Source organism: Eurosta solidaginis, unplaced genomic scaffold (genome assembly GCF_040869045.1).
Source record: "Eurosta solidaginis isolate ZX-2024a unplaced genomic scaffold, ASM4086904v1 ctg00001046.1, whole genome shotgun sequence".
NCBI classification, from domain to species: Eukaryota; Metazoa; Arthropoda; class Insecta; order Diptera; family Tephritidae; genus Eurosta; species Eurosta solidaginis.
The window spans coordinates 436009-451830 of record NW_027136889.1 but is presented as its reverse complement, the minus strand read 5'-3'; positions in this window follow the sequence as shown (position 1 = coordinate 451830).

The window sequence follows — 15822 nt, the reverse complement described above, 5'->3', positions numbered from 1 at the left end:
TTCATCAAGATACCTCAAAATTTACTCAAGTTATCTTGTTAACGGACAGACGGACGGACGGACGGACATGGCTCAATCGAATTTTTTTTCGATACTGATGATTTTGATATATGGAAGTCTATATCTATCTCGATTCCTTTATACCTGTACAACCAACCGTTATCCAATCAAAGTTAATATACTCTGTGAGCTCTGCTCAACTGAGTATAAAAATATATTCGTTATAAAAAAAGTTCTTAAGCATTTTGATGTTAGTTTTTCCGCCATTATGGTCGGAGTTCTTTGGTTGGTTTGACCAGCAAACTTGCTCTAATGACGGCGGCCACCCCGGTATTCTTATTACATTAAGAAACTAAAATATTTTTGTGAAATGGTTAACTTCATATAATCCTCGTAGTATGATGGTAGTGCGCTAAACTGATATACCGAATGTCCCAGCATTATATTCCCGCGCAAATATCATCAAATATCAAAACTTTACAGAAAATAGTTGCTCTCTGCAGTGCTCTACAAACCCTACGAGTGTATATCTGTTACCAAAAGGTTCTCAATTTAACTCGCTCAGGGCCAGCGTACTCTTTGCAGATAAACTTTCAGTGACAATACACAAATTATGGGTGTTGAAGTTCAGCCCTAAGCTCTGCGGTGATTGATTTATGAATATTATTCTTATTGCAGTTGTTTTTCTAGTTCCCAAGAATGCAGTAGCCCATTCAATAAGTTAAGTATACAGATAATTAAAGAAGTGAATTACTGCCATTACTGACTCACTGCATCGTATATATCCAAATACTTTTTGTTCAAATAAATGCACAACATGCGCTTCTGTAACTCTTACAGTTGTTATACTAACTCGATACATACGCATATACATATATATAAAATAGTATATTTTACACGTAGATGTTAAGATTTGTATTATAGTTTTGCTATTTCTTTCGTATGTTTTTCTCCATTTTTCTCTGTTCTGGAGCTTAGAATTGCGGTTGCCCACCGGAATCTTCAAATAACACTTCATTATTACACCCGATTGCGCACAGTGGTCGACACAAAGTTTTTTCGTAACACCTTACCGGCATTTTTTTTATCAACTTTTAGTTTCTTACTTATGCTCGACCTACAGCTTTAGCAATTATTCTTTCATACTACTACAACTGACAACTGGAAATCCCACAGACACTGTCCTAATTATAAAGCTTGCAAGTAGCGTGTATTAGTTCAGTAGGAACTGAGTTGCATAAATTATGAAAAATTATGCTAAACATTTTACACTAAGCTTAAAATAGAAGTATTAAGAGGATATATAACCTAAGAATACTAAATGCGTATTACTTCGTAAATTTACTTTTGCATCGGGACTGCTAGGAATTTGGAGGGCAAACAATGTTCCATGTCGTTTTCGTTAGCATATATTTTAATCCACTTATACCCTTCCACAAAGTCTTCGGTATCAGACTTAAGAAAACAGGAACAGCAGAAAGAAAAGCAAGGAAAACAGCATATACATAAGTCGTCTTAAATGCCTGAGGGTATGGGCGTGCTGGAACGGGCAGAGTCTCGGATGGGAAGTGTTAATATTCCACTTAGCAGACAGGATGTGGCCAGTAGCGTACTGTTGTCAACAGCATTCCACCACTCAGTAAATTAATTTCACTGCCTGCTAGGAATAAGCTTGGTAGCAAAAATGCGTAGACCAAAGCTTTTCAAAGATGAAATCTATATCATATTGAATAACCTGTCCTGAATATAATTGAACTAAATAAGGCAACCTGTTTTTTTTTATGCAAAGGATGTGGTGATAGAATCAGGCTGTACTGAAATTTGGCAAACTGCAAAAGGTCTTACTGGTGGCCAATCTCAGTAAGGATCACCTACTTATTGAAACGCCAAGTCCAATTGGGAGATTAAGATATCAACACATAGACTGAATGTGTAAATAGGGATAACATAATTTTTTTGAGGACCAAACGGAAGAAACACAGTCAAGTGCCTGGAATAGCTCCGCCCTCTTTCCAAATACTAAAAGTTTTCTGGCACCTAGCTGAATTGCTGTCTCGAGACCTGGCAACTCTGCCACCCCTAATAGCTTGAGCCTTGACCTGGCTAGTGCAAGACATGAACACAGAAGATGCTCAACCACTTTTTCCTGCAACTCGCACTTCCTACACCTACTGATACTGACGAGGCCTAGCTTACTAGCATGTCAAGGCAGAAGGCAGTGTCCAGGTAATATGCCAATCGTCTTAAGTCTACTCTCTTAAGAGATATGGGCCACTTTGTGAATCTAATACAAAAAGGTTTGCACATGACCTTAGACATTTTTCCAGTCTCACAATTTTGCCTACGGCGTTCCTGCTCGATGCATCATTTGCAACTCCAGTTTCCTTTTGGTTTCTCCAAAATGAATTGGGACGTCTATCCTTGTTTAAACGAGTGCTGTAACTCCTTTTCGTTCCCTCTTATTCTTTTGTGACTGGAAACCCTGTTCATATATTTGGTCCGACCTAAGCGAAGATTCTCCAATGCTTCTCTGCATTCCAGAACACTTCTTGATGAAGTACTGTCTAACATTATTGCCTTAATCTCCGCCTGACTATCAATATATATTTTGACCCGAATATAGCTTAAGTACGCCTCCTCCAGAACTTCTGCAGCTCTCTTCATCGCTATAGTTTTCACCTTAAAGACGCTGTAGCAATCTGGCAGCCTGTAGGATCTACTACATAAAGTGCTGCCGAGGCTTTCTTTGCTCTCTCTTCCAACTGGAGGTTCCACGACAACTTACTACCTACACTTGGTTACTTTGTGGTATATTTTGCTTATAGGGTTACCCCTTAAAGCTTATGATTTAGTCCAATTAGGGACCTCTTATTCCCTAGCTAATAATACTAGATCGATTTTTTTTACGATGGCGGTTAACCCGACTTCAGATGTCCAGGCATGTACATCCCGAAGTGCCTGAACCAGCAGAAAGCTGATTGTTATTAGGGATATACCGCTTATGATGACTGAAACGTCATCTGCATATGCCGTAAGTTTGACTCGTCTTTCGTCAAACCGCCTAAAAAATTGGTTTATAACCAGCGTTCACAGCATTGGTGATAAACCCCACCCTGCGGCGTTCCTCTGTTTACAGATTTTGTTGCCTCACGTAGACCCCATTGTAATGTGATCATTCTGCAGCTAAACATAGATCGACTACGGTCGTATTGAAGTACAAAGCCCTTCGGAAGATTAATAGGCCCATTTGTATAAGGTAACAAGTTTAGTGAAACACATGTAAATTATTCCTGTAATTTATGAATTGTTTACACATTTAAATGAGTACACTCACTAATACTTAAAACGAACTATTTTAAATAAACATGTGAATATAGTAAGTATATTAAAACTAGAGCGAAAGGTATATGTTAACAAGTTAACCAAAAAAACAAAAACAAAACGCCAACATAAATGAACCTTTAAATAAAGAATATAAGAATTTTTCAATTTTACGCCGAAATAAGTTTTGACACGCCAGTAAATATGCAAACATTTTATTTTCAGTAAGATTGTGTTCGTACATGCACTGATGTCAGAGGTGCCATCTTGTTCTATTTAATCCAAATACCAACCCCTTTGTGAAAGTTTGGATCGACGTGCTAATGGAAGCAGAGAATGAGGAAGCCCAAAACTTGATGGAAGGATCAAATATAAAGCTATTTCAGTCTCTTAAGTATTACCAAATGGCATCAGATAGTGACTGCACTGAAAAACAGTGGTATTATTGTCGCTATTTAAAATTGTTATGTTATGTTACCTTGTTGTTGTAGCAGTGCTTCGGCCCATGCAATAGGTGCGACCACTCACAAATTGTCACAATATCGTCTAACTGGATTTCAAGGAAACTTGCAGTTTTAACTGGGGTGGGCGAAATGAGAGGGGGTGGTAGAGGCGTTGAATCCACATTGCATTTGAAAATATGGTTGGTGTCATGTGAGGACATGTTGGATGTATGTGTGTAGGGGTTGATTCTGAATAAGTAAGAATTCAACCCGTTACAGTATCCAGATCGAAGTTGAGCTAGGGTGAAACACGTCTCCCTAAGGAGATTTCTGTCCTCCTCTGAGAGTTCAAGGTATTTATATTCACTGCCGCTTTTTATTGTTTAAACGCGACATTTTAAGAACTTTTCTAGTTAGATATGCCCCAAAGTATCAAGATTATTTAGGATCAGCATGAATAGAAGTCCAAGCCAATGGGTATTCGGAAGAACTGATGAGTTTCCAAAATAAGCCAAATATTTTGTTTCCAAAACTGAATTTCATGTGGCAACCTTAAGTGGTGTTTTACTTACATATATTAAAATATTCATGCGAGTATGTGCTGCATCAACGCAGCAAGAGAGATTAATGAAGCAAACGTTGAACACAGCTGTCACTACAAATATGGAAAAACAAATATGCCAATATAACAGTAACTGCCACTAATGACAAAAAACTGCGGATGGGGTAAACGTCATATGCATACTAAACATGAATTAAACAAGAGGGGACAGTCGCAAGCTGGCAAAGAGAATGAGTTTATTGTGAGTTATTTAAAAGGGGTAAATATTTTTAAAAAATGTCTAGAAAATTTGTAAATTTTACATTCGTGACTACAAATTTCAGAACGTAAAAGAAGAACGAGCTAAAATCTTGACTTGTTACCAAGTTTTTATACAGCTAATGAAATTATTTCCAGAGACAGTTTGAAATTTTTAGAAGCCGAGCAAATAGTATTACTTTTCATCCGATAATTGCACAAGAGATCAGCCAACAAGCTGTTACATAAAACTCATTAGATGCCATTTAAGAAGACTCTTTCAGTAAAAGTTTTACTGTATACAACACCGAAGTGGCAATTTTTATCAAGTTTCGTTAGTTAAATAATGATTTTTTTGCAAATAAAAAGTTCAAAATTTTTGTATATTATTTTCTTGTTTTCGATTTTTTTCCGAAAAAAGTTTCGAGATTGGTTTGCGTAGTTTTACTTACAAAGTTTAATAAAATTTTTTTCATACAATACACAAGTACAAAAAGAAAAATTTAGTTGACAAAATTGACAAAAAAAAAAAACTGCTATTTGTCTGTTCGCTACTGTAAAAGGTACTGATGTATGAATGAGAACAAAAAAATCTGCCAGCCCACATACGTGTCTTTCAATAAATTTTGGTTGAGGCAGAAATAAATACGGAAATAATATAAATAATTTCTTCTATTATAACATGTAAAAATTCGATTCGTTTTAAGCAATACCTGTGAAGTTTTCTGATAGAGAGAAACTAGCCACAGCTGCATGTGTGCCTGTAGTAAGAGGCGCACAACCAAGTTGATTCAAGCGGTTGTGTAGCGCAACCCGTTTAAGGGATTGCCAGTGCAATATATAGCTTCTCCAACCCAATTGTCAACATCGCCTACCCGTGGCGAATCCTGTTTCTGCAACAGCCGAGGCTTTGACGACCCCAACTTCCACGTTGATCTGGCGAGTGCGAGGTCGGGATGGTCTTGAAGGTTTCATGTGGTCATACTTAATCATTATCGATATGGTTGGGTTAGTACTTTGATGGTGCTTTTTACCGGAACGTAACGGATCTGCATCCGGCAACATCGATAACACTCCCCAAGGCCTTCGAGGAGTGTCAACAACAACAATATAGAGAGAAACATACATCTATTTATATTGGGTCAATGGATATGGGGAATAAGAAGCAAATAAATAAGATGACGAGCTGGCTGAGAAAAGCGCAACTCGCGAAGATTATACCTTAGATGTCCAAATGGGAATGTGTGATATAAAAGGAAACGCTTGCTTTCAAAGTATCAAATATCATGTGCTGGTCTTTTGAACATAGACTTATAAAGTTACCCATTTCATTGAAAAAAGAGCACTCTCGATTCGCCTTTTCTCGGTCGCAAGACTTAGACCTTATCCCTGAGAAGTGACCCTGCTATCAGATTAACAGCATCAAGTTGGATAGGTCTTATTCAGATTATTTGCATAGAGGACGGAGTTGTTTTATAACAAAAGTTGTGTTTTTTTTTTCATATTGGTCGTTGTGTAAAATTGAGTGTCTATGTGGATATTGCATAAAGAAGTGAAGTATTTGGCGAACTATGCTCAGCCAACTTAAAGAGGAGACCATTGAAAAGTCGATCAAAAACCTAAACATTTATCCCAACTGACTTTAGTTAACACCTGCAACTCCAATAGAATTCAGAAAATGTCTTTGATCCGTTAGAATTGAAAAAAGGTTTCAAAAAAAGCAATTTTCTATCGACAGTTTCTTCAGCTTCATGCTGTCAAAACTAAGCTGAAGAGTGGAGTTTAAATACATAGGTAATCTCATAAGAAATGACGTTTCGAGTATTCGAAATATGATTTATGGGCGTGTGTTATGTCAGCGATGTCTATTGAGGAAGTTTTGATGGCAAGTTTCAGGAGATAGACATAGTTCAGATATGGCGGCCCGCGTGGTACGATGATAGCGTTCTCCGCCTGTCACACCGAAGATCCTGGGTTCACTCCCCGGGCAAGGCAACATCAAAATTTTATAAAAAAGCGTTTTCAATTAGAAGGCAATTTTTCTAACGATGTCACTCCTAAGCAGTATTTGGCAAGCACTCCGAGTGTGCTTCTACCATGAAAAGCTCTCAGTGGAAACTCATTTGCTTGGTGATGCCGTTCGGAGTCAGCATAAAACATTTAGGTCGCATCCCGCCAATTTGTATAAAAAATGAAATGGAGCACGAGTCAAAGAAGAGAAGCTCGGTCAAAATCTCTTCGGACAAAAAAAATGGGCAAAATGTTCGATCTCTTTATTGCAGCTATGCGAGATTTTATGAAAATATTTTTATAGCAATTTTTAATTTGAATTTATTAAATATTCTGGAAATAAAATAATTAAAAAAAAGTTTACTTAAACGGTTTTACATTAAGTAATAATCATACTAAAAGCTATAAAATAATTAGGTAAGTCCTAGGTACTAGTAACCACACTTCTCATCAATCTAGTGCCCGAGATGGTCGGGCACCTTAATGGTGCTTGTTAACAGAACATACAGGGTCTGCATCCGGCAGAAGACCATCAGCATCAGTAACACTCCCCAGGGCCTTCGGTGTGTGTCCTTATCGCTACGAAAACAACAACACCTCTTATGGTATAATCTGAACCACAAAAAACATTACGCTGTGTTTACATGACTCACATATATCCAAAACCCATACTAACTTTATTATTAACTCAGCCCATCAACCCAAGAAGGCAAACTCAAAAAAGACCGAATTTATCTAATGAATTTGCATTTTTTTTCTTTGACTTATACACCAAATAGAAAAAAAGTTCTTTTGGCACTCTTCAACTGCTAATGCATACTCGCTTTAATATGCTATTGAATCATGTAGGAAATTTGTGTATTCATGTGCGTATGGTAATTTAAAGCAAACAACACAACTAAAAATGTACCTTGATGTACAGCTGAGCTGCATCGACAAGGAGGCAAGGCAGGCCAAGCATTAGCATACTGCATATTGTCAGCGAGTAAACAAAGGGACGGCAACAATGCACTGAATACGATTACGTGAATCAATTTTTGCATCATCACCAACAAACTAAACGATGGTACCAAATGGTAACAGTAAATTAAAAGAAAAATAAAAACAAACGATATGAGTGCAATAATGCAAAAACAACAAGTTTTGTGAGGCCGAGTGGTGAATGAAAAAATCGAATTCCAATGCCCTAAACTACTATGTAAGTTTGCTACGAGGTTCACACTCACCATGCAGTGTAGCCCCAAACTAGTCTGCAAACTTGTAACTTGCACCTCATTGACCAGTACATAGTCTGATAATTCATCCTATTAGATCGTTAAGGTTAAACGAATTGAAGTTAATATGCAGGGTATGCAAAAACTAAATAAATGAAAATATTTCTTTCGTTCCTTTACCCGCTGTTTGATCGCATCGAGCTTGCGAAATATTCTTAAGATATATCTTAGTGATATTATAGCAAATACCGGTGTTCATTCGTTAGCAATTTGTCATTCATGCTGAAGCTAACTTTATATGGGTTCCTGGTCACAGCAGCACTGAGGACAACGAGAAGGCGCAAGATTTAGTAAAGGCCGGCGCTCTGCTAAGCCTCATTGAATTATTAATATGTTATTCTTTAACAAAAGGCCTGTTTTCAAACGACTTTATTTAGCTTGACTCTGTGTAGTTAGCGGCCTGTCGACAGTTGTTTACGAATTTTGTAATTAAAATTTAAGTAAACCTCCCCATTAAGCTATAAGCTTGAAACTTAGAATATAGTTCAGTATCCGATGACAATTCAATAATAAGAAAAAAACTCCGATAGGTGGCGCAAAGATCGAGATAATCAAAAAACTCGTTTTTATGGTCCGATTTGGTTCATATTTGGAACACATAATACGTACACGAATAGAAGCGACCTGCGAAAAGTTCGAGATATTAAAAAAAATGGTTTTGTGGTCCGATTTGGCTCATATTTAGAACCCATATTACATACAGAAATAGAAATCGCTTTATGAAAAAAAAATTCCGCTAGGTGCGGCAAGGATCGAGATATTCAAAATACTAGTATTTGTGGTTTTGATTTGGCTCATATTTCGAACAAATATTACATAAGGTCCGGTAGAAGTGACATCAAAATACTTTGGAGTTCGAAGAGGGACAAGCATACGTGGCGCTGAATCGAGTAAAGTCTTTGGAAGGATTATGTATTGAGGACTTAGATTGTAACAAATTGTCAGGAAAGAATCCTTGTAATAATGAGTCACTAAAAGAACTAAATAGAATGAGCAATAATAGGCAATTAAATTAAGACTAAAAACTTGAAAAAAAAAAATGAAATTTAGTTAAACGGTTTTACTGAAAATAATACTTACATTACACACGCCCAATGCTTTTATTTAATTGTCTGATGAACGTCCTAGATTGATAAGGAGTGTGATGACTAATACCTAGGACCTTCCTAATTATTTTCTAGCTTTTAGTATTATTATTACTTAATATAAGTATTATTTTCAATAAAACCGTTTAACTTAGATTTTTTTATTATTTTATTAACTAATTATGGTTGTATTTCGCTTATTTTAACTTTGCAGCTTTTGTGCGCTGTAAAACTTAACAAATACAACAGCCACATCCAGCTTAATTTTGACAGCTTTTTCTACTCCACGAAAGCTCCTAAATTTCTGAGTTCATCTGGTTTGTTATTTAAGAATATTTTAGAATTTAGGCGATGGCTATTACTGCAGATTAGCTTTGTGTTTTACTGTAGATATTCAGATTACTTTCGAATGCATATATGTAGCTCGCATTGCTTGCACTGTGCAAATCTGGTCATCAAGCTTGTAAAATTCCAAATTCATTTGCTACGTATTTTACCTTTTTCATTACCGCTCCTGCACTCCCACACCCATCATCTAATAGAGCGCAGGACTAAAAATGCTGTGTGAAATGCAAATGCATTTATTATTAAACATTGACACAATGCTCACTCGAATGAGTAAACTTTACAAACTCGAAAATTTTTAAACATACAAACATATTTACAAATTTCAAAAAATTTTGTAAATTCATGAATTTGTGAAATGTGACATAAGTGTATTGCATTTACCAATGCATTTCCTATTCCGCATGCACTGCATGTAGTTAAATTTGCAACGGTTATTTGTACGAATTCCGGTATGTCTGTATATGTGAGGTTGTTGAATATACTATGTGAAAAAAATTTACATCCTTGTTTATATGTACATGTCAATACTATCGCATCATGTGTAAGTATTATTCTTATATATATGTTAATGCTTTTTCGGAGTTTGTCTACATTGCATCCATGTGGCTGTTATCAATTTGCAAAGTGCAACGAAATAACAAAAAAGTTCAAAAAAATATTCAGAGCAATTTGGTAAACACAGTTATGCTTTGGTTTTCTAACCCATTGAAATTTTCAAAACAATGCAATATTAATTTTTGAATGTGGGGAATATGTGTGTCTTGTGTTGTTGTATCCATGGGTTGAATGTGCAGTGCATATATGTATATGGTTTATGTATGTATATGGTTTGGCAAAGGGAGCGGTCAAGGGTCGGGATAGGAATATTAAGATGGAAAAGAAAAGGGATACTGACAGGGAGAAGAAGAAGAAGAAGAAGAGAAAGGAGGAAAGTGAGAGGAATATGGTGAGTGAGAGGATGATGGAGGGTGAGAGGAAGGGAAAGAAGAAGAAGAGAGAGGGAGAGAAAAAAAGAAACAAATTGGAAAAAGGCGAGGGAGAGTAATAGGAAGAGGGAGAGTGAGAGGAGATGAGACACAGAGAGAGAGAGGCAGAGAGGGAGTGAAGGCAAAACAAGAATAATGGAAGACTTCGGGCAAAGTCATTTTACCACAGGAGAACATTTTTCACGAATGCTAAAATTGAGTATAAAGCACGGGACTGAATTCCATAGCACACCTGTGCTCTCATTGCATATGTAAAAGGGAAATTACTTTTGGAGAAATCAACTATTCTTTTATGAGGAATGCGTGTCCATTTTTTCAGGAGTCATTTATATTATATATAACATCATAATAATAAGAAATATAATTTTTTACAGAACTGCATGCCATAGAAGCCTCAATCTTAAAAATAACATTTAACTTATACGGTTTTCTGAGTTGGATAGTGCTTCAAACTATCATGGCTATATCTGGAGTGTCAGCAGTAGCATGACTATCAAGTCACGAATTCGTCCATTCATACCCTTAGTTAGCTAGTTTCGAGCATTGTCCTCAGTCACCTCGTTTCGTCTCCTTAATACGTCCGCAATGGTTGCAACTCATGATTTTGTAATGAATTGTACATTGTGCATTACATATCATGCCCCGATACAACGAGTAAAGGCATTGCCTCAGAGTTATAAAACCCAGGGCCGGTTAAGAATGTGAATCCCAAATCGAATAGCTTGTGTAGGCTATAATCTAGAAAAATAAAATTATTTGCGATAATTGTTTGGCTGTAAATATTTCGATACCAACTTCAAAATATGGCTCACAATGTGCATCTCCATCTGACATGCGAAGGACTTAATTTATGAGTCGCTTTTCGCCATACAAGTAGGAAGTGGTCTTCAATTTACTTCGTCTTGGAGAGTGATCTTTCTCTTTTGCAATAAGCTCCCATTTTTGTCAGCTACAAACATAAAACAATATCTGAGTTGACAAAAATTGGCTGTAGGTCTTTTTCTTTGATGGTGCGGTATGAAAACAATCAGTTGATTCCTTTTACCTACTTAGTCCACTTTGTTTCATTTTGGACTGAGTAGGCAGTTGGAAAGTAAAAGTCGGTAGATGATATCCCAGTCATTAATCGTACCCATCCTGCTATATGGTGCAAAAGCTTGACGGCTCTGGAAGTGTTCCAGAGATTTTCGAACCTCTACACTTTGGCAAAGGGTGAGTACCGAAGAAGATTTAATCATGAGCTGTACGATATTAAAGTAGACTTCAATATAAACCAACGAATTAAAACACAGCATCTACGCTGGTTACGCTATACTATGCGAATAAAAGATGATGCTTCAGCTGGAGTATTTTTATCGGAGCATGGCAGCAAAGGAAGAGGTCGACACCCATGCTGCTGAAAGTATCTGGTGAAAAACGATCACCTGTGAACAATTTGCATCAATTAAGTAAGCTAGTGGGCTGGCGGCCACCGTGGTGTGATGGTAGCGTGCTCCGCCTATCACACTGTATGCCCTGGGTTCAACTCTCGGGCAAAGCAACATCAAAATTTTAGAAATAAGATTTTTTAATTAGAAGAAAATTTTTCTAAGCGGGGTCGCCCCTCGGCAGTGTCTGGCAAGCGCTCCGATTGTATTTCTGCCATGAAAAGCTCTCAGTGAAAACTCGTCTGCCTTGCAGATGCCGTTCGGAGTCGGCATAAAACATGTAGGTCCCGTCCGGCCAATTTGTAGGGAAAAATCAATAGGAGCACGACGCAAATTGGAAGAGAAGCTCGGCCTTAGATCACTTCGGAGGTTATCGCGCCTTACATTTATTTTATTTTTATTTAAGTAAGCTAGTTGGTTCTTTCTCGCTTCCCACAGTGTCTTTCATGAGCATCAGTTCACCAGTGGAATTCGATATCCCAAAAACTAGAATCTTAAAGGCATTCTTGCCTCCAAGTGCACCTGATTATTCATCAATAACAGGAAAACAAGCTTCCTTTGGGAATACTTATGTATGGGGGTTGCAAGCGAACATTTGGTGATCGAATTCGTACAGACAGATAGTACCTGGAGCTTCTTTTTATGTATCTCACACATCTCTTTTTGGTTTAACCAATATAAATCTGAGTATTAACAGCAATTCGTGTGGTTATAGCAGGACATTGAGCAGGTTTAATGACACTGAAACGTAACGTATGAAGCTGATTTAAAAGAGTTCCTTTTCTCTGCTTACCACTGTGCTTCATTTCTAACCACGTCTTTCCCTTCAGCGACCTCCCTTATCGTAGTCAGTGTATTTTTGATGTGTACAAATCCAATTTTCACAGCTTTTATAGCTTCAGTAATTGTAATATTTTGAGTGATGAGAAGTGGCTCATTAATATACGGCGCCTTATCGTTGATCTCGAAAGAAAACACAAAAATCTCTCTATATTTGCAAAATTTTCTATGGATGGAATATAATCCGCATTATTATTTACTTCTAAGACTCTTACCAGTATTCCTTTGTACTGACCGCTAAAGTAGGGTACAGTAACTGACCACGGAATCGGCAATATTTTCACGCCTGTGCCCACATCTTGAAAGTGGATGAAAGTCGGAAACCGTTTGATTGAGTCGAGGTTTCTCACGCATCTGATAGTTACAGTCAGTTGATCAATGTGTTCTTCAAAGGGTAATAAATCAACAGATGTGTGAAACTATTTTTTCTCATTTTATGAGTCTCCTTGAAGGCGGGGCCCTGCCGCGACCCGTCGCACTGGGACTGGGACTGGAATTTGAATTCGAGTTTGGACTGGGACTGGGGCAGGGATTGGGACTAGGACTGGGACTGGGACTGGGACTGGGACTGGGACTGGGACTGGGACTGGGACTGGGACTGGGACTGGGACTGGGACTGGGACTGGGACTGGGACTGGGACTGGGATTGGGACTGGGACTGGGACTGGGACTGGGACTGGGACTGGGAGTGGGATTGGGACTGGGACTGGGACTGGGACTGGGACTGGGACTGGGACTGGGACTGGGACTGGGACTGGGACTGGGACTGGGACTGGGACTGGGACTGGGACTGGGACTGGGACTGGAATTTGAATTCGAGTTTGGACTGGGACTGGGACTGGGACTAGGACTGGGACTGGGACTGGAACTGGGACTGGGACTGGGAATGGGAATGGGACTGGGACTGGGACTGGGACTGGGACTGGGACTGGGACTGCGACTGGGACTGGGAATGGGACTGGGACTGGGACTGGGACTGGGACTGGGACTGGGACTGGGACTGGGACTGGGACTGGGACTGGGACTGGGACTGGGACTGGGACTGGGACTGGGACTGGGACTGGGACTGGGACTGGGACTAGGACTGGGACTGGGACTGTGACTCTGTGAATGGGACTGGCACTAGCACTGGCACTGAGGAATGGGGCTTACACTGAGACTTGGACTTGAGATGGGACTGTAACTGAATTTTAAACTGGGCCTAGAAATAAGGGAAGGAGGAGAAGAAGAAGAACTAGAGAGAAAAGAAAACAGGAAAGGAGAAAGAGACTGAGAAATATATAGAATTAAACGAATATAGAGAGGCAGGGATATATGGAGCGGAAAAGTGAGGAAAAAGACGTAGAGGGAGGTGGAGAGAAGCAGAGAAGGATAAAGGAAGTGGGAAGAGGGAACAAAAGGATAAGAAAAGTTGAAAGAGAGGGGGAGGAAGAGGTAAACACTTCTTTAAAGTTATGTAGATGGACAAAAGTTCGGACAGAACAACTTCGGCGCACTCTGCTAGTTTGAAAAAAAACGTGCTATTTTCTCTAAATATTTAGTGCACTAAGTGGCCCTAAAGCCAGTCGACGTTGTGGTCGTTGACTTTGTGTCACCTTCAAATAGGCAAACATGTTACGATGAGCGACTTATAATGCCGCCTTTAAGAGATGTTACAATATAAAAGTGGCGATTCCGACCCACAAATCAAACATTTCTATTTTGTCACCGTAGCTCGAGTATCGTATGCCTACCCAGAGGGGTGAATTACAATAATATATAAAACAATGACTCAGCAATTCAAAACTTTAAAGTTCTCACAACGATTCAAGCACCTTGACAGCAAAGTTTTTCTCCTTACTAGGCACCTGGATTATCATCTAACATCAATGTATGTAGCATTCACACTTAGCAACAATCAAATTTTCGTCGATGAACTGAATACCAGAGCAATGTCCGCGGGTATTTGAATTGCCAGCCACCTCAGCTTGACTTATAAAAACAAAATGTGTTGATCAAGAGAGCCAAATAAAGTATTCTACTTAGACTGAACTGGCAACTGATATCTTGGGCATATTTTGAGCGGAGCTATAGCCAAAGAGCTAAGGTTGCGTAAGATGTAGAGTTTAAGTATCGCTCCGTGTCGAGTGGAGGAAGTTTCATCCAACCAGATATTTCCTATTTTATACCTTTAAACCATCTACTTTCACATATCACAGAGTTCTGAGTAGCTTCACCTGCAGTCTTTGGCATAGGCAGATTAATGAATTAGCTCTTATTATTGTTCCTACTAATCTAGGCAGCTTCCGGAGAGTAAAGTTTTTGGTTTACTCTATCGTGCGATATGGCTGTATCCATAAGGAACCTCGTCCTTTTCCAATACAAACATGGCAATAGATGCTTTGTAGCCGCACAATTATCTAAGTTGTTTCATTGTAAATTATTTTACCGCGAAATTAATACTAGAAAGATTATGGAACAACATAAGCAGTTTTTGTTTTTAATGATCAGAGATGTGAACTTTTTCATAGCTGTGCTGATAGATCTATTTGAAAGGTTGCTAAGACTTCATCATCAAAAGAAAAAAACCATAACTATCATAAAAACTATTGCTATAGGCCTTGAGCTGAAATTCATACCAGGAATCCTTGAGTTCAGAATGTTTCTGGTCGTCTCTCATTTTCATTCTATTCGATACTTTTGTACAAGAAAAGTCAGCCAAGGAGCATGGTGAACCAGTGCGGTTTTCTAAAACTAAATTTGAATACCTTTAAGACAGCCTTACCGTGACGTAAGATTGTTATTTTTATAGCGGAAACTAGTTCCTATTTCCTACAAAGCTGTTAATTTATGTATATTAAAACAATTAGCCATCATATCTTGTCAAATTTGACTTCGGGAAAAACCAACTTCAGCCTTCTTCAGTGCCGTTTTTTTCTTCATTCTTAGATACATCAGTAAGATTGCCTGCGCCAGATCAGCCATGAACCTTTAAGATTAAAGTAAGCATTTGTTTTTTAGGGCTCGTGACACAATTAGAAACAAAGGCACCAGAAATTTATTAATTTCATCTAAAAGGGAAAAACGCACCCAATTTCCAACTCAAACAGCCAATATCGTTCAAATTATTAATACGCTTTACATTATTTACACTTTAACAGGTAAAACAATAAAAACAACTTTGCGACTATGGTATTCACACCTTTACCTAAACAACTTTTACAAACACCAATACACCTTGCTTTGCCGATTTCCGAGACGTCACAAAACTCTTGTAAGCACCACTTGTTCGCAGCTCAACTCTCAAAGT